The 20,800-nt window shown below is 39.5% G+C and overlaps 1 long non-coding RNA gene across 1 annotated transcript in view; it reads left to right on the top strand.

The window, feature by feature from the left end:
• LOC126234276 (uncharacterized) overlaps positions 1–20,800 on the top strand; it is a 242,931-nt gene that overhangs the window by 48,193 nt on the left and 173,938 nt on the right. Inside the window, exon 2 of the long non-coding RNA XR_007544701.1 lies at positions 154–177. This is a non-coding gene — a long non-coding RNA (uncharacterized LOC126234276). The remainder of the gene's footprint in view (positions 1–153; positions 178–20,800) is intronic.

Raw genomic sequence — 20,800 nt, 5'->3', positions numbered from 1 at the left:
ATTATTAGATCACGAATCCATTGGCAACAATTTTATATATTATTAGATTAACATTGAAGCAGTAAAAATCAGTAAGCACTATATTGTTTTCTTATCGTAGAAATGTCAGATCGATAGCATTATTCTAATATCACATTTTTCGTTTTGTTTTAGGAGAAACACAGCACAAAGGATGAGGTACGTTGATAACCGTGTGAAAGTGTTCACTTTCACTACACATATTTACTCCCCTTTTTCTATTTTTATACAAATGTGGAACATGAGAACCTCTTTCTCACTTTATAAATGTAGTTTTATTTTTATTGTGCTCCATAGACTTTCAGTTTAGAAGTATCATACATCCCATTTCGCTCTAGAAGAGTCACAGCCTATGCTACAACATAATGCCGCATGGAGTCATGTTTCCTACTCCGGAAGAATCTGTTGTGTGCACAGTTTCGCTCTCGCACAAGCTAGTATAGCGACAAATAGAAGTTATTTAGTTACTGTACTCGGACTCGAGTAACTGTGATTGCTGCATACAGGAACCGTGAGTATTGTGCAATTATCAATAAGATATTCGCATTCTCGAACGGGTAGGTAGGCGTCAGTATTAACATAACAAGAGTGTTGTACCGCAGCCCCCGTATAGAGGTTGTCCCCAGCTGAAAGCGAGCGGCACGTGGCAGCTCTGCACAAACCGGTCGGCACGTGCCGGGGTTCGAAGCCAGTACACCTGTCCCGGAGACACCTCTACAAGGAAGCTGTGGACCCTCCAAGCGACGGCGCCCTTTTAAACCACAGACGTCTTTCCACTTCTCTTCCCTCTCTTCTCTGCTGGAGCGTTCTGTCGACATTGATAACATTATATTTATGTTGTGGGCGAAGGAAGGAAAGGGGCGAGAGATCTGTGATGCAACCTCTTGACCATTCACCTGAAGCCATTTAAAATGATACATTATCTCTAAATTAGTTTGGCCCAGCGATGAGTTTAGCCCCACCTCATGGAATACGCTGAAATTAAATGATGGTGGGACTTCGCGACTAGAATCCTGACCTTGGCCTTCCAAGGTGAACTATTGCTATCGCTTAATACCAGCGCATCTCTCGGCCCTAACGAAAATTTCTGTCTGCCAGCACTTATAAGAGATAGAACACGGCGAAAAAGATAGCCTATGCCACACCCTATTGGACGTGCAAAAATTATTATTGTTCAAAATTACTTATAAATTAACGAGGCACTGTTACTGGGAAGTATGGACAAAGACGCAGTTCCATAAGAAATTTGAGTCACGCCGCGGGACGTTCTCGGATGTTTCTGCCGGTAAAGCAGTTTCATGCTAAAAGTAAAAACATGTCCGATAACGATTGTAATCTCCTATTAAGTTACATTACAGTGTATTAACCGCTCCAAACTGAAAAATTCATAATGCTAACAAACCCCCGCAAACGCATTTAACGTAACTCGGCTGTGAACATCTGGAAAAATACCAACAATTTTCATAAAGTTTGCGCGGCTCTAATAAAAAACGTGAACTCTTATCAGGACGAAAATATAAAACGATAGGAGTGTATCTTGCTAAACATTTTGATACACACAAATCACATTAGTTCTCATGCTGACTTTATTACAATTTTTTTACGAAGATCAGTAAATTACATTTTTAGATCCCGGTTCATACGTAGAATCTATGCACTGACTGTCTATCGTACTTAGATGCCTGAAACTTTAAGTACACATTAACAACATATCTGTCTAAAAAGTAGACTACAATCACATCATTTCAGCCACATGTTTTTAATCTAGAAATGTTTACATCTGATAATGATAATTAAGTTTACTCTTTTATGATTAATCTTTATGTATTTTTCCTTCCTATTGCTAGTACGTTAGTGTCTGTAGGCCACTTTCCTCCAAAATGTATCCTGAAATATCCCAAAAAATTACAGATCTCTTGTTACAACAATGTTTTTGCGCATAAAATAAACACGTCAGCAAAATCAATTCTAGGGAAATTCCTTTCAAAATTATATTTGATCTATGACTCATCTCCCTTGCTCCTAATACACCCCAGTTGCATAATCTTCTTCGTTTAGATGTTTCTCTCTTGTTTCTCAGGTTATTTTGCTGTCTTTAGTTGCCTCAAAGACTGACTATTCAGCTTCGGCCACGCTCATGTAATCAACTGCCAACAGTGACTGTTTAATATTAAGCCTAAATTTATTCCTAGAAACCCTATAACTTCACACCTACTGATTGCCCCTCCCCCATTAAAACAAATTACAAACATAATAATAACTCTCAAGAATGACAAAATAGTAGCAGCCCAAACCACAGAGTCCGCAGCTCGTGGTCGTGCGGTAGCGTTCTCGCTTCCCACGCCCGGGTTCCCGGGTTCGATTCCCGGCGGGGTCAGGGATTTTCTCTGCCTCGTGATGACTGGGTGTTGTGTGCTGTCCTTAGGATAGTAAGGTTTAAGTAGTTCTCAGTTCTAGGGGACTGATGACCATAGATGTTAAGTCCCATAGTGCTCAGAGCCATTTGAACCATTTGAACCAAACCACAGAAAAGTTTATAAAGGAATCGATACTCTATAACCAAAAATATACAAGGGAAACATAAGAGCATCACGAAGAGTGTGTTCTAACAGGGCTGCCAACTTGAAAAGCAGTATATGTTTTTCGAACAGGAGTCTAATGGTGACAGCGACCTGTGACAGCAGCGGCAACATGGATGTGGACGCAAAGCAAGAGATGTTTAAGTTGGCTTTTAAACGTCTTCCTGTTGTTCAATTCAGTTCTTTTAACCAACATTTTGCTCAAAACTCTCTAAATGTTGCTTTAAGATGAAAAACGAAATACCGATTTTTTGAAGCGGATTCACAGGAAAGTTGCCTTAAAATTAACTGTCTCAAAGGTGGTTCAACGTCAAACCACCAACTGCAAAATAAACATCTTTTAGTACGTAGCCTCACTTTCGTCACGTTCAGTGGTGCATGTATATGAAAACTCTCAGCTGTATCGTCGTTCGAAATGACCGTGAAACTACGACATTCGGCGTTACTAGTTTTAACACTAGGAACAGAAAAAGTTTGCCATTTCAATCACAAGGTTAGGATTTATAACTTTTTTCCTTTGGTCAAATGTTTAGTGCCGACAACAGTAGACATTTTGATTTCTGAAGATTAAAAAACCTTTGCACAGACATGTAGAAAGCCTCAGTCTGATGCTTACGGGAAGACAAACCACACTGTTCTTTGAGTTTGAAGACTTATATAAAAACTTCATTAGAGATGTTACCAAAACAAAAAAAAAATCACAAGAAAATTTATCGACAGTTTCAGCTCACAACAGAACAACTGTTTAACCATTTTGTATGTATTAAGCACCACTGAATGCTCTCCAGCAGCTGTCGGACGTCTTGGGCGACTGCTGTTGATACTCTGAATTTTTTACTTACGTGAAAATGCGGTGTTAACAGACATTCAGTCATGAGCTGTTCGAGATTTATTTATGTTGAAGTCGACAGCTTTTCGGAGCTACAACGCCATTTTTAAGGGCTTCATTGACGTTTTCGGGAGCTGTACATGCTTGACCTGCAGCTTTTCAGCTGGGCAAGATATGTTCCAAGAGCATGTTAGAGGTTGCTTCCCATCGATGATGTGTTATGATCTCTTCCTTTTCCTAAGCTTCTAGAGCGCAGGAAAAATAATTGTTTAAATGCCTCTGTTCGAATTATAATTACTCTAAGCTTCTCGTTCCCGCAAAACAGATAGTAGGGGGCTCATTTAATACGGCTCTTGAAACTTTCTAAGTATGCTTTTGCATGAAATTGCCGTCTGTCTTCAACTGTCTGGAAATTCAAGTTTTTCTCCATTTGTGTGATGCTTACCACTGACTCAATCCCATCAACGTTCGACCGTCCCTATTTCAATACGTTCAAGAATCTACTGTTAATCCTATTTTATATGGATCCCACTCACTTAAACAGTATTCTAGGTCGGGTCACGCGACTGTTTTGTAATCGTTGTTCTTTGTAATCTGACTGCATATTCCCAGTATCCCACCAATAAAATAAAGTACGTCACCAGCTATTCTTAACACTGACCTAAGTGGTCATTCAGTTTCATATCCCCACAAATTGTTACACTTATCTAGTTTCATGAGTTGAGTAGTTCCAAGTGTGACTCACTGATATCGTAGCCATAGTATACTACGTTTTTACGTTTTGTGAAGAGCAAAGTTTTACATTCCTCGATATTAAAACAAGTTTTCAGTCCATGTAACATTTTGAAACTTATGATGATCTAACTGGGTCTCTGTTAAACTTATTCTTCAGATAGTTCTTCCCCATAGATAACTGCATCTTCTGCCAAAGTATGAGGTTACTATTAACTTTGTGTACCATGTCATTAATATACAACATGAACGGTATGAGTCTTAACACAGTTTTCTCGGATACTCTTGATGCTACATGTATCACCATTCTTAAAGACGGAAATTATGACGATTATTTGTCATACATAACACTAGCATTTCACCACTTCTCAGAATTCTGCTAAACATTACCAAAGAAAGATTCAAAGGATCTACTGGAAAACACCTTGGAGATATCGTAGACAGGATCACTTCATTTAGGGTAAGTTATGATGTTACTACATAGTTTATTAAAAAAATCATATTGTAGAGATCGAGTGGAAATGAAAAAAACTAATTGAGATCTATGCTTTTTCGAAAGAGAGCTTCTGTGAATTTCGAAAAATAGGTGAGAGGTACCTGCAGAAGTAAAGCTTTAAGTCGCACAAGTAGGACTCACTCATCAAGAACATTTCCACCAGAACGAAAGTGTGTAGGTTCGAGTCCCTGCGCGTTACTGTGTTTTGACCTCTCAGGCATTTTCGTAGGAGCATTCATCCCGGAACAGGAGAGATCCCCTCTGTAAATAAAAGTTGTACGAACTTTTCAAAATGATATAGAGGAAGTCATTCAGAGGAATTAAATTTATTTAATCTGCTTTTGAAAATACTGCTACTGCATGTCTGTCTGTACAATGTCGAGGAGTTTTACATCTACATAATTCATTCCTTTCAGTACCAAATGTAGAGTCACTGTATTGTATTTTACTTCATTCATTTTTCCTTCCAGTATCGTATTTGTTAATTTCTCTATTGCTTTCAGGCTTGAATGGATTCTTGCTCTCAACTTCTTAGCTGCGAGTAAATGCACTGTGTGGTTCTGGTTAATATTGTCAGATGCTTACATGAGTATTTGGGTGAATGCGTTATGTAGTTCTTATAACTTCGGTGTATTAAGTGTGTTCTACTAAAATGTGGTTTTACTTCAAAATATTACCCCATCTGTCATCAATGAATTAAAATGTCCAACATTAATTAACACGCTAAATTCTGTGCCCCTAAAGCTGAACATCAATGATTTAGCAAGCCTTTTCAGCCAGTTTAAAGATAGCTTATTATTTCCTGTTTACTATTGCCTCTACCTCACTTATGATGATGAGCAAATCCAAATACTGCTAACTTCACCAAGCGTATAGTTTCGCTTGAGGTAAATAAATTATAGATCTTCTGATGACACGTTGACAAGGCAGACACGGTGCTCCCACCGTTTCCTACAAAAGGTGTCATACCTGCTTAACTTATGAGCTGCTAATGCCATATTACAATAACGACTGTGCAACCAAGGTAAAATCGGTAATCCAAAGAAATGGGAACTAGGTAGAAAAGAGAGAGAGAATTTTTTTTAGTAATAGCTGCATTTTATTGACATCAAGTGTGATGTTGGATTAGCAATGTATGGATTTCTTTCACACATTTTGACCCAAGCCATACACATGAAAATCGTGTACATATCAATATTGTTACAAAAATCGTTCAAATGGCTCTGAGCACTATGGGATTTAGCTTCTGAGGTCATCAGTCCCCTAGAACTTAGAACTACATAAACCTAACTAACCTAAGGACATCACGCACATCCATGCCCGAGGCAGGATTCGAACCTGCGACCGTAGCAGTCGCGCGGTTCCAGACTGTAGCGCCTAGAACCGATCGGCCACACCGGCCGGCTATTATTACATACTACATTTTGTTAATGACCTCATGCCAATATAAATTAATTGCCCCACAGTGTACACAGTAAATGTTTGAGTATCATAGGCTGTCTGCAACGTACAACAGTAAAAGTTTCAGTTCGACCAGTTTAAAACAGGTACATGAAATTATTTTGGGATCAATAAGTTCAACACAAAGTCATAATTAAATGATAACAATATAAAAATTCGTTTTGTATACGGGAACGACCTAAGTAGAGAAACCTAGACATTTGTATTTACCATTTATATTGAAATCATACGAAAAGCTCAAGATTTTTTGTGAAGAGTACAACTATTTTTAAATGTTGTGTAAAGTTTACATTGAATGAATTTGGAACATTGACTTATATTGTTTGTTGTATCCCGCCCTTTCGGGATTCTGATTATGGCCCCTCTTTGTAGATACAGCTATTTGCCTATCTTTCCATAAGCTGCTTCTCTACAGTCCGTTTCCTGATTTAGACCTAAATTAAAATATTAGTTTAACCTTTAGTGAAACATTTATCACATGCTTAGTAAAAGACTGTTATGTTCTATTTGGGCGTAATTCTGACGGGGCTAACTCTCACAAATTTGATATTGAATCCAGTCTTCTTCTTTAAATCTAATACCTAATGTACTTCTTGAAACAGAATATTTCTCGAAGAATGAGATTTTCACTCTGCAGCGTAGTGTGCGCTGATATGAAACTTCTTGGCAGATTAAAACTGTGTTCGCGACTGAGACTCGAACTCGGGATCTTTGCCTTTCGCGGGCAAGTGCTGTACCATCTGAGCTACCCAAGCACGACTCACGCCCGGTCCTCACAGCTTTACTTCTACTTTTATGGCTCTAAGTTGGCATCACTGTTATGAACCCTGATCAGCTGATGTATCAACATTGTTTTGTTTATAAACTCAAAAATACATTTCAGGACGAGTTCGCTTGGAACGTCCACATTAGTTATTCTTTTTTACTTGATGAAGGCGAGAAACCGGTGAATATATACTGTAGAATGTCTAAAGTTTATGGTCAAAGTTGTATGAATCCTGCAAATTTTTAGAAGTGGGAAGAGCAGTTCTAAAACGGTCGCGACTCAGTGACCGAAGAACACCGTTCTGGCCGACCAGTTGCAGTTTCAGGTACCTATCTTGAAAGACAAATTGATGACATTAATCGTGCCGACCGCCGTGTGGCTCTAGGAATGATAGTTAATAAGGTTCACGTTAGTACTGGTACAGTTCATAACATCTGTAACAAGCTGAAGAACCGCAAAACATATACAAGATGTGTTCCAAAGGAGTTGACGCGGCTACGCAAGGAAACAAGGTTGAGAGTGTGTACAGAGCTAAAGGACCATTATGAAAGAGAAGGTGAGCACTTCTTCGACAACATTTTAACTTGTGATGAAACTTGGGTTCACTATGATGAGCCAGAATTAAAAAGACAAAGCATGGAGTGGAAGCACACCAACTCGTCAAAAAAAAAAAAAAAAAAAAATTCAAAATCCAAGCATCAGCAGGAAAAGTCATGTTGACGGTGTTTTGGGATGCTGAAGGTCCAGTTTTTTGTGATTGTCTCGAAGAGCAGCGTACAATGATCAGCCATTACTACTCGGATTTGCTTTTAAACAAGGTGAAGCCAGCCATGAGAGAGGGACGTCGTGGATCTCAGAGGAGAGGTGTGATTCTCCAGCAAGACAACACACATCTTCATGTTGCTCAACTAACCCGTGAAACCATCGACAAAATGGGCGGGAAAGTACTGCCTCATCCTCCTTACAGTCCTGATTTAGCACCTAGTGATTTCCATTTGTTTGGTGCACTGAATGACGTGGGAAGAGGTTCCAGGACAACAAGGGCATGAAAAAGTTTGTGAGAAATTGGTTCAAAGTCAAGATAAACAGTTCTTTGCAACCAGAATAAAAAGGCTTGCAGCCCTTGGAACAAGTGCATAGATGTTCAAGGGGATTATTTTGAAAAGTATTGTTTTGCAAAAATAAACGCTGTTTTCTCCAGGTAAATTTGTCTCTTTAACTATTGAATAACCATCGTACAAGTATAAAATAGTTTTAACTCATAACGCTGCTATAATAGTATTTTATTCAGATATCTTTAAGGCTCAGAGCTCATCTCAACACCACGGTCATTTTCAAGATATATGCGAAACATATAAGATATCGGTACGTAATTTTTGTAAGTTTTCATTCGTTATAAATTACTTTATAATGTGGAAATACTTCCTTAGCACATCGCTATCATTGGTACTGTCGAAATTTATCACATGTTAATAAGTTGATGGAGTTCTTTTAATCTGCAGCTGTTGAGCACTTTTATTTAGATGTTTGACAGCTTGGTGACGATGTACTATGGGTACATCTCTCGTGCAAAATGAAAACAGTATACTATCTCAAAACACATATCGAACTGGAAAAATAAACTCAATTGTAGTGAATGTTAAAAATTCCGCATACGCCAAACTGGCAGAAACTTCAACGTAAGATTTCAAGAATGCATAAGAATTAGAGATACGAACCAGTCCTCTTTATTTCATCACATCAAAACAGAAAATTACAACGTGAACCAGACAGAAAATGCTATAGGAATCCTGGACATAGCACCTAAGAGCTTGACACTAAATTTTCCGGAAGAAATAGAAATTTACACTCATACGTGCATAAACCCGAACAAAATCTTAAGCAAACCGACAGAATTAAAACATAAACATTACATCGACAACTTCGTTGGAATCATCGAAAACCATAACGGATAAATAATGTAGGGAAAAAAATACCTTCAGTAAACTATACAAAGATTCTAGAAGCACACAGATCCATACATGAAGGTAGAAAAAAGGAAGGGAGTTGTCATTACGTCACAAACGTGAAGCTGACTTCTGCCATCTTATGTAGCCCAAAAACATTATGTTCACCGCATTTATGCCTCCATAGTTCACTGCAGTGATATATCCCATGCCTACTTTCGACCATTGTCTATGATTCGTATATTTCCATTCAGTACTGTTCAGGTGTAACATATCTTTCAAATGGTTCAAATGGCTCTGAGCACTATGGGACTTAACATCTATGGTCATCAGTCCCCTAGAACTTAGAACTACTTAAACGTAACTAACCGAAGGACATCACACAACACCCAGTCATCACGAGGCAGAGAACATCCCTGACCCCGCCGGGAATCGAACCCGGGCACCCGGGCGCGGGAAGCGAGAACGCTACCGCACGACCACGAGCTGCGGACAACATATCTTTAAGAAAGAAAATATTAATTGCTCAAAAACTTCTGTAAGAATATGATGTGGTTTTCAGCAACGATCATTTTGTAGACATCTGTATCAGGCGTTTGGCACGCTGACTAGCTCTTCGCAGTATATCAAACAGTGGAATGGAAAGTAGGGGTTGGAACATCAACAATATTGTTAAAAGAATAGACTGCTAGTCACCGTAAAAAAGACACGTCAAATAGCAGAAGGCAAGACGAAAAGACTGTTTACATCAGCTTTTTGGTAAACCCTTCTTCAGAAAAGAAGGAAAATACAGTCACATATTTATACAATCATACACACAAAACTCGCGCACACATTACCGTTGTCTCCGGTACCCGCAGCCAGAATTGGCGAATATTATTGATATTCCAATCTGGACACCCCTCTGTTTGATTTTACCTAACTGCTTTTTCTCTATCCCACAAACCATACATGTTTTCTTTTGTTACTGTCCTCTAAAGTTTTACTTCGTTCGGTTCCCGTACTTTCTCTACTTTCCTGTGTTTTTCATTGTCTTCCAAACCGTAAATGCTCCAACATTCGAGCCACACTATATTAATGGTCTCGTCCTCGCACAACATACAGCTACGTGACTGCGCTGGTTATTTGTGCAGCACCTCATGCCTAAATTCCTCATACCGATAATTATTTACATTTCCTCCTCCTTTAAAAAAAAGATTCTGCCTAGAACAGCCGGAGACAGCCATTTCATGTAGGCGTGCGCGCGCTTTTGTGTGTGTGTGTGTGTTTAGTTTTGTGTGTATGACTGCTGCTCGGCTTGTGAGAGCAATGTACCTACTTCATGTCTAGTTATCCCATCATGAAGTTCGCTGTAAAGAATCCACTTCGCATAAACAGGCACAATGATGTTCACAATTACAGAAGAAAAAAACTGACATTCATTACGTCACAGTTAGGTCATGTGTAGCACAAAGAGGGGTTCACAATGCTGCATCCATAAGCTTTGATCGCTTACGCAGTAATATAAGATACCTGACACCTGACAGACACAAAAGTAAAATTTGCAACCAAACTTAAAACGTTCCTCTTCGACAACTCTTCCTTTACCGCAGAAGTCCATTATGATAATTTGTAAATCGTGATAGGTAGAAATTACTGGTTTAACATCTGTTTGTCTTTAATTTAAAAACAAAAAACAACTAGTAAAAAAAAATAATCAGCATAGAGGAACATGTACAAAAAAAAAGATTGATGTTAATATAAAATGACTCGTTCCACATCATTACGATTTATTGTGCAAATTACAAATAGACAAACATTGCAACTGTTATTTATTTATTTGTTCTTGAGAAAGTGACAGAGCTATGGGCGGGAAATATTCCGGGTAAAGAAGCGAACAGACTACTGTTGGAAACGTGGGCCTAAATGTTCTACAGGTTAGGCTATCATTACTAAAATAATATATGACTCACATACATGATAAAACAAAATACCGATTTTACGGGTCTAAGAATTAAGGACCATTCCCTTAATCACATTTATAGTATTGCACAATACTATAATATGTTTAAAAACATAGTTTTTTTCCTGTAAATTGCTAGTATTGGCTACACGTTGAATGTCACATCATAGATAAGGTCTCAAAGTGAGAAGATGAGTAAACTACAGTTAATTCACTGACAAACTAATAAAATAAGAACTCGATTCTGCATGCAGTTCTGTTTCCTTGACATTTCAATAGGCAAAACTAATAAAACAAGAACTCGATTCTGCATGCAGTTCTGTTTCTTTAACATTTCAGTAGGCAAAGGTCCGAGTTCGAGTCTCGGTCCGGCACACAGTTTAAATCTTCCAGGATGTTTCATATCAGCGCACACTCCGCTGCAGAGTAAAAATCTCATTCAGGTATTTCAATAATCATTCACTTTTGTTGATATGAACAAAATACGATAGCATATCTTGCGTCTTCCGTCATTGCACCCGTGTATGGACTAGCAAAGAACGCACAGATAAGTTTTTTTGCAAAAGTGGACATTAAAAATGTTGTGTTTAAGAGCTGAAAGCTGAAAACGTAACGAACAAGAAGCAGTACCAGTAAGCAAATAAGCAATGGTTTTGGAGTCCCAGCTTGATTTGCTATCGATACAAATACAGTAAAAGTGGAATTAGATGGAAAACGAAAACATTCTTATCGTATCTCAGCAGTCTCATCTTGCAAGAAAAAACAAGTTACATAAACGTGGCTAAATGTGTCTTTTTACTAGAGCAACTTCGCATTCAAGAACAGGAAAACGTTGGATATTGCCTTTCTGACACAATGTTATTTGTGTAAGTACTGCAATTTTTAGTATTTAAAAGAGCTGTTGCGTGGACACGACAGAAATAATGAACAAGAAGCAATCACAAACAGTTCTCTGCTAATGTTTTGAACTATCTAAGAGGGTGGCAGGCCCCGCCCACTTCGTTCTTCAAAACAAGGTGCAGCGTAAGTCTTTAGTGCCACCTCTCTTCTTTTTTTTTTTTTTTTACCTCTGTGGATCAATAGATTAATAAAGCAGAGATGTAACCATAGTTCACAGATAAAAATTATACCACCAATAAACAATACAAAGATGAAAATATCACACAAATCCATAGACTAATAAACCAGGGATGTAACCATAGAACGTCGTGACAGATCAGTCAACAGAAGCTGTCAGTTTTAAAAACGAGTCAAACATCTCGAAAATAATGCTCAGCAACTGCAGATTAAAAATCTCCATCAACTTATTACCACATAATAATTCTCGACAACTCCCGCAATAACGAAGTGTTATGGAAATAAATTCCACATTGTAATTTAAAGTTATAACGTAATTTACAATTAACGGAAATGTACAAAAATTATGTACTAACATCTTGTATGTTTTACAGATGTCTTGAGAATGACCATGGTACTGAAATGAGCTCGTAACCATAAAACGGCTAAACAAAATTCTATTATAGCAGCGTTACTGGTTAAAATTATTTAATATTTTCACAACAGATTTACAACATTACAGGTGCACGAGAAATAAAAGTGTTGTTCAGTTAGTTCGGTACTGATTTTTTAATTTACTTGATGGGTTTGTTAGGAGATGCAAAAGCATAAAGTTTTACTTCTAACGTAAGTTACCTAGTTCCACGTTATGTCCCTAAACGGAGTAATCAGGCGCGACCACCGACGTTTCACCCCCTGCCAGTAGCGTCATTGGAGGCGGTATGGAGGGGCATGTGCTCAGCACACCGCTCTCCCGGCCGTTATCGGGTTTCTTGACCTTCGAACCGCTACTAATCTGTCGGACAGGTCCTCAGCTGGCCTCAACAGGCTGAGTGCGCCCCACAGCAGTCCTCCCGTCAAGAAACGTCCTTTTCAGTAGCGGGAATCAAACAGGGTCGCACAGCAGATAGAACTGACCACTCACCTACGGAGGCAGACAAGTGAGTCAAGTAACGGAGGCTAAAAAAGAATAAAATATACGTTTAAAAACTAAAATACCCTTCACATAATTCATGCTTGATGCCGAAACTATACCATATGAACAACGAACATTTCATTCATTATTTTGTGGCTACAAGCGAAAAAAGTTTACAAAAGTTTTGAAACTATGTTTGAAGCTTGTTGGAGAATTATCAAAAATAGGATGAGTGTAGTCCGAATAATTTGGGGTCTGCTTTAAGAAAAGCTCCTTTTTCACGCTTCTCTCTGTTTATGACGTCATCTCTCCTGAACTATGTGGCACACAGTTGTATAATTTTGCAAGTACATTGCCTGATGTGTGTGGATACTGTCTGCAAAACGTGTTGCGAGTAAATTTAGTAGTCAAGAAGCAATTAATTGAAACGTCACATCTGATGCTGAAGCTATATTGCAGGGACAGCAAAAATGTAGCAAGCGATAATTATTTTTTCTCTCATTGTTCTGCGGGGAAAATCAGCAAGAAAAAGTTTCGAAGGGGTTTTAAATTATGCTTAATGCTCGTTTGAAGTCGCTAAGTGCTTGATTCAAGAATACTGGATGAATTTACTCTGATTAATTTGAGCACCGTGAGTTACAATGGCTTAAGATATAGACAGAGAGTATAACTATAACAGTTAGGTTTCGCGTTAAACATTTAACTAGGGTTATAGCTCTTAGTGAGTGGTTTATGATAGCATTTTAAATTTTTAAATTCAGTCGCTATTTGTGTGAAATACTGATAACCAAACTTTTGTTGCTCCTGGAACCCAATCGACAGCCAACCTGCAACCGTTTTGGGGTACTGTTTTAGCAGTTTCTTAATACAGACCCAATAGTGTGATCAACAGCACAACGAAAGTTAGAAAGGACAGTTTACATAGAGCGATGAGGAAATGGAAACAATAAAAAATGGCAAGTTTAAAGAAAATATCAGCTGTACTGGAAATGTTAGACATCCAAATAGACATCATTAATATGTGATACTAAGAAAATAAGAGCACCCACTGATGATTCTGAAACTTCATCGAAATATATTTTGATGGTAAAGGGATGAAATTATTTGTGATTCCTCAAGCCAAAACCATATTTCCAAATTACATCACCTCACTAAAATGAAATACACTATAAGATAAAAAAGACGCACCACAGAGGAATGTACATTTAGAGATAAACATAGAGAAACAAATAATTACAATTTCAGAAAGATTGGATGATTTGTTTGGAAGAAAGAGCAATTATTCGGTTTGGCATTCATTTATAGAGTTGTTGCGTGTCATCCTGAGCGATGTGGTGCCAGGATCTAATTGGCGCATTAGATTGACCGTATCCCCAGCTAGCTGGAGGGCTCTGCCCATAATGGTCAAAAGAGCTCAATTTCGGAGAGATCCCGTGACCTTGCTAGCAAAATTTGGGTTTGGCAAGCACGAAAACATGCAGTAGAAACTCTCGCCGTGTGTGGTCTGGCATTATCTTGCTGGAATATAAGCCCAGGATGAAAGGCAACAAGGAAGGGCCGAGAATATCGTCGACGTACTGATGCGCTTTAATGATAACACGGATGACAACCAAAGGGACGCTGCTATGGAAAGATATGGCTCATCAGACCATCACTTCTGGTTGATGGACCGTATGTTGGGCGACAGTCAGGCTGGTATCCAGCCACTGTCTGGGGCGCACCCAGACACGTCTTCGATAGTCATCGCGGCTCATTTCGAAGCGGGATTCATCACTGAACACAATTTTTCTGCAGTCAGTAAGATTCCAGGGCGAAGAGGTGTGGGCTACTGACGTGACTCTCACCCACCATTCGGCCTGACAACTAGGAGTAATGGTCTGGGTACCATTTCACTTCATAGTAGGACCCCTTTGGTTGCTATCCACGGCCCCTTCACAGCACGGGGCTATGTCGGCGATATTCTAGACTCTGTTTTGTTGCTCTTCATGGCAAGACATTACGTTTGTCCGAAGAAATAAAAAAGCACGAAAAGTCCTTCTTACACAAAATCTCGAAACAGTGAGTAACGAAAGCTTAAACATTATTTCGCTCTTGCGATAAACTGTACTAAATTATGTACAAAACAACAAAATTCCACAAAAACTGTTCTTCCTTTTTTCAGAGAATTTATGCATACTATTGTTACAATTATCATTATTATTATTATTATTATTATTGACAGCGGCTGAAGTTGTATAAATATGTTGATAAGCATAACTGTTTTACAGCAGATGCTATTAATTTCGCACTCTCATATGTACCTGAATTTAAAAATTCGTGAACATCCAGAATGTATACCTACAAGCCGCCACTCTTCATTTCTCCAAACATTGTCTAGACAGATGACAACCAAAAACTCATATGTTTTACTACACAGATGTTTCTAAGTTCCATACTTGAAACACCAAAACTTAACAGCTTCGCTTCTGTCAACTGTGCTTGATGGCTTAGTATAGCGCAGAAATAAGACATTTACGACAATCTACTAGTAAGTTTTGATATGTGGCTGAGTAATTTATTTGTAACCACCGTCATTAATGTGGAAAATGATGATTTTTCCCTTTTCATATAGCGTCTTTATTAAATTCCACCAAGTATTACAAGATTCGAATTAAAATTAAAGCTTAGAATCAAGAGGGGTAGAAACAAAACGATGCAAGTTACATTTTTGAAAAACGAAAATGAGACGTGTGTGCGCAGGCTCATTCTGAGACACCACCGCTCGTATTCACCGCTGCTCTCTGTTGACCAAACTCTTGCAATGCTCCGAAACCGATGTGGCCTGCAGCAAATACATACCTTTACATTACGAATGAAATATCTAGCAACATTATCAGCCCTTCATGCGGGGATAACAGTCCATCACGTACTGGCACTGACCCTAGTGAAGGTAAACTACCTTCCTTGATCCTTGGCGCTACTGCTGATGAAATCTCTGGCTCACTAGCCAGAAGACTTCGATATTTCAGCTGATGATGCTTCAGTTGGTCACGGGGAATCAAGAGGTAGAGATATAAAATCGTCGTGATCCTAGTAAACATAACAGTGAAGTAGCAAAGCTAATTTGAAAAGGTGGAAAATTCTATACTGGATTCAGACAAAAAGAAAAACGACAAGTCGTTTGAATCTTTCAACCACAACTGTAGATATAACGGTAATGCCAATGTTTCTCTTACGCAATGGCAGAGAGTATGGCTATTTACAAATTCTTTTTGAAACTGACTCCTGGGAGAATTTCTAGCAGGCTATGCTAGAGTCCAGGTCCCAAAGTGTAGAAAAGAAAACGCAGCACAATATAAAAATGAACGGCATTAGGCTCGGCACATAGTTCCTGCTAAAGACAATAGATATCCATTATGTGCGTTTTAATCCAATGATAATCATTAGAATAGAAAATCATTTGCACCCAGCATGAGAGACGTACACCATCAAGCCTCTGGAGCAGTTCGGGAAGGGCAAGCGTGAGCACGACGAAGTCTGTGTGCAGAAGGAGCAGCATCTAGTGGCGGAATCTGCAGCAAGCACGTAGTTTGCACGCAGAAGTCGTAGTGGACATGCTGCAGCGCGCCCCATATCACGAACTAGAGGGCACCAAGACGCCCTCCGGTTACAAAGCTCCGTCTTCATCGTTGGGCAGCACAGCAACGCAGCTAGGAGCGTCAAAGTTCACAGGAAAACCATGGAACTCGTAGAACAGTAGACCTAAAGACTGCGGACCGATGCCGGTTTCTCCTCGTAGCTGGATGCTGGCAGACTGAGATACCTCTACCTGAAAATGAGGATTATTTGTACGGGCCTGGTCCGTATATGTGTAGCTCCAGCACTATTTCTTCCACTCCAGTCATAACAGAGCCTTAACCTGCGCTTGAGGTAAATGTGCTGTCCGCGCGCCGTGGATGCTCCATCTTTCTGCTCCATCTTGCTGGGCTTCGCGACGGAATGAAGTAACTGCCTCATTGCCAAAGCAGCAGTTACCGCTGACTCAGCCTGCCGTACTGCGTATCTGTCCCGGCAAACTCGACTCGCTCACCTGGAATCTTGCAGCACCGGAGGGCAATACCTTAATTTTACTCAGCCACGCTAAGTAAGGGGTGTTTATAAATTAGCCATACAAAAGTCACCTTTAATTGTGAAAAGGGTGAATAACTTACAGAAATGTTTGATACGGCATCGAATGCAGCATTTTTCAAATTATTCCTAACACTGTTAGTTCCCGACGTTCACGGTGGGTGGCATGTGCGAATGAGTTATTCCAACTGTCATCGTGGACTGGCGGAACGGTACAGAGACGGCGCAGAGTTGTTTATGCTTTCGTGAATCCAAATCTGCTGCAACAGTTCAGAGAAAAATCAAAACTGAATATCACAAACCACCACCTCAAAGACAAACTGTTATTATTTGGTACAATCGTTTCGCCGAAATTTGCTGTGTATCGCATAGGACGCAGGCTCTGGTCCGACCAGCAGTCTCTGACGCAGAAACTGAACAAGTTCGGTAGTCTTACATTTGAAGTCCGTGTAAATCAACGAGAAATGCCATCTTAGAATTGTTACAGTGTGGTTGGTATTACAGAAACGCTTATCATTCAGACCTCACAAACTGGAACTGTTCCAAGCTTTAAGAGAAAGTGACAAGAAAAATGAGCTGAATTTTGTGTAGAAATCAATATGCTGGCCGTCACAGTCATCTTATTTAACCCTAATGAAGTTCTGTGTTTGGGGTTCCATTTAAGACAAAATGTTTACTCTTTCGCTTCCGGAACACGTCAACGAGCTGCGACAACAGATAGCACAAGCAGTTGCCGCCATATGTCGAGATTTTCTTCATAGGATTTCGCAGGAAACTGAACGGATGGGATATTTTTTGTCGTATTACAGGTAGCCACATTGAACATTTGTAAATAAAACTTGGGTACACACTGCATTCACTGCTGTATCAAACATTTCTGTAAGTTACTTACCTATTTCACAATCAAATGTTATCTGCTTCAATCATTATCGTATATAAACACCCAGTACGTAATTTTGTAGTGCAACAGAATGAACTCATTGCTTACTCTGTCTGTTGTTCTGGCTTCAACCTGAAAGTGACTACTGTCACTTTCTGGACCTACACCCATTTACAGCTATGATATTCGGTTATTTCGCCAGAAAAAATTCTTGGATTTCTGTGTTTCTGAGAATCTGAAAAGATGGTACATGAAATTTATCCAGAAAATTATCGAAATTACTGTTGTTAGATTTGCTGCACGGGCGAAGTGACTGATATTCACTAGGTATGATGTACTTGAGATTCTGTTATCTATAATGCGAATCAGTTATGCGTATGTAACCAGATAGTGCGTGACATATCCGCTATTTCAATTTCAGTGACGGTACTTTGTCCTTACTACAACGTCAGTTACAACACTCAGGCACAAAGTGTGTAAACGGAATCAAGGGGAAGTAAGGTACGAGAACACGTTACGGAATACTGAACGCTTCATTTGTAACTTATGTAAATGCAGTGTGTTATCTTCAAGCTTCTTCTAATTACGTGAGACAATATATCGCCAGAACGCGAATGAACCATTCACCTTTCAAATGTTAATATGAACAGTTCATTATCTTGAAACTTGTTGGCAGATCAAAACTGAGTGCCGAACAGACACTCGAACGGACCTTCGCCTTTTGCGACCAAGTACTCCACTGACAGCTACGCAAGCACGACTCACGATCTGTCTTCACACCTTTACTTGCGCCAGTATCTCATCTCCTACCTTTCAAACTTCACAGAAGATCTCCTGCGATACTTGAAAGACTATCACTCCTGGAAGAAGAATATAGTGGAGACATGGCATAACCACAGTCTGGGGGAATGTTTCCGGAATGAGCTTTTCTCTCTGCAGCAGAAAGTGCGCTGATATGAAACTGCCTGGCAGATTAAAACTGTATGCCAGACCGAGACTTGAGCTCGGGATCTTTAGTTTTCGCTGGAAGTTTTAGTCTGTCAGGAAATTTCATATCAGCTCGCACTCTGCTGCAGATTAAAAATCTCTTTCTGGAAACATCTCCCCAGGCAGTGACTAAGCCATGTCTCCGCAATATTCTTTCTTTCAGGAGTGCTAGTCTCGCAAGTTTCGAAGGAGAGCTTGTGTAAAGTTTGGAAGATAGGAGACGAGGTACTGGCGTAAGTAAAAATGTGAGGACGATTCGTGAACTGTGCTAGGATAGTTCAGCCGTTACAACACTTGTCCGCGAATGGGAAAGGTCCCGAGCTGGAGTCTCGATCCGGTACACAGTTTTAATCTATCACGAAGTTTCATATCAGCGCACACTGGGCTGCAGAGTGAAAGTCTCATTCTGGAGTTCGTTGTCATATTAGAGAAGCTTTCATTTAAGTCCATTCACCTTCGTCTTTGTACATCTTGCGAACGGTATCATCGGTTTGATCATCAGAGGAGCTATCAGCTAAATACAGAATTCACTAGGACACTTAAAAAAGTAGGGATGATTAGGGTTCAACGTCTCGCCGACCATAAGATCGTTAGAGAAGGAGCATAAACTCGTATTGAGGAACTTTGAAAAAGATAAACTATCCTGCTATTCCAAAGCGGTTTAGGGAACTTATGGAAAACCTAAATCCGGGTGGCCAGAGGGATTTGAACCATCGTCCACCCGAATGTGTGTCTTGTGTCTTAACACTGCGGTGGCGTTTCGGAGATTCACACTGTTTACCCACAGAATAGCATGCTAAAATCGCAAGAAAACCAAACCGGAACCTGACCACCATGTTAATAATTTATGATATAATTTTTATTGCACACTTATAATTTCATAATAATGTAATTTCTTAGTTGTGTGAACAACGTAATGTGCACCGACGACACTCGTTTGGCGGAGACAATTACTGTTTTTCTCTGTCAATTTGCAAAGCTGATCAGTGAGTGACAGGGAGTCAAGAGCCTGCTACCGCCGCTAATATAACTTTTCAAAAATCCACGTAGAACCTGCAGGAACAGTCTAACAGCAGACTGGTTTGCTATCAGACTGGGAATCAGTCGAACAAGTAACCCCGGTTTTCTTCAGTCTGTGCTCGTGACGCCCGAATTGTGCCGTGTAAATCTATTGAACAGCACAGTGGTTTGTGTTCAGTTGCTATATGTTAGGGAGAGTAAGGGCTGTTACTCAGTTTAATGGTATTGGCCGTTGTACGAGTCGCTAAAACACACGAAACGAAAATGTTCTGGCGTGACAGTCGGAAATCACCCTCATTCAAAACGTTGTACTGTCTGTGTCCGTCTGCAGCCTCTCGTACCCTCTCTCTTACACACACACAGACATACACACACAAAGAAACACGCATCTGTATAGGCAGGTGTTACAACCTCGTAACTTCTGGAATGAATCACGCGATAAAAGACAGAAAACATTTGATGTTCTGTCGTCGGGTTGTCGGATTATTTTACACATCTGTTTTTCACTTTATTTCAATCTTAGGTGGAAACTATTTCGTGGGAATATTTTGGGTACACATAGGTGGGACAGGAAGGATTATTTGGGATTTGTTTTTCGACGATTATTGCACATTTATGTAAGTTCGTACCAATCACAATCAAAGCTACAGTATTATTAACATATCATGTACACCATTTCAGGATATACGGTCCATAGTCAGACATATTTAATCTCATACAACTTAGCATTCCATTAAACATCAGATAAGGCCAATCACTAAGAACTGATATTTCTTGTGCGATTGAGGTCCAAGGAGACAGGGATACTAGATGTTAGGGGTTGCAAAGAAGTTCAGTGATGGCGATGGGTGAGGCAGAGGTGAAGACATTTCATTGTTGTCACCTACTATTACTGTCGCAGCAATACAGCTTAAATGCACTGTAAAAACTGTTCCACCAAGTCTTTAATTTAAGATACTCCCTCATCTAATCGGAAACGCTTCTTTTCTTCTCTGAATCAAGAAATTTTTCATAACTACATACGTATCTCTTCCTAGTTTCACACCACTAGTGTAGAGTAGCTCT

Source organism: Schistocerca nitens, chromosome 2 (assembly GCF_023898315.1).
Source record: "Schistocerca nitens isolate TAMUIC-IGC-003100 chromosome 2, iqSchNite1.1, whole genome shotgun sequence".
Classification (NCBI taxonomy): Eukaryota; Metazoa; Arthropoda; class Insecta; order Orthoptera; family Acrididae; genus Schistocerca; species Schistocerca nitens.
Note: the sequence above shows the minus strand (reverse complement) of the source record. Positions and strands in the feature narration are given on the sequence as shown.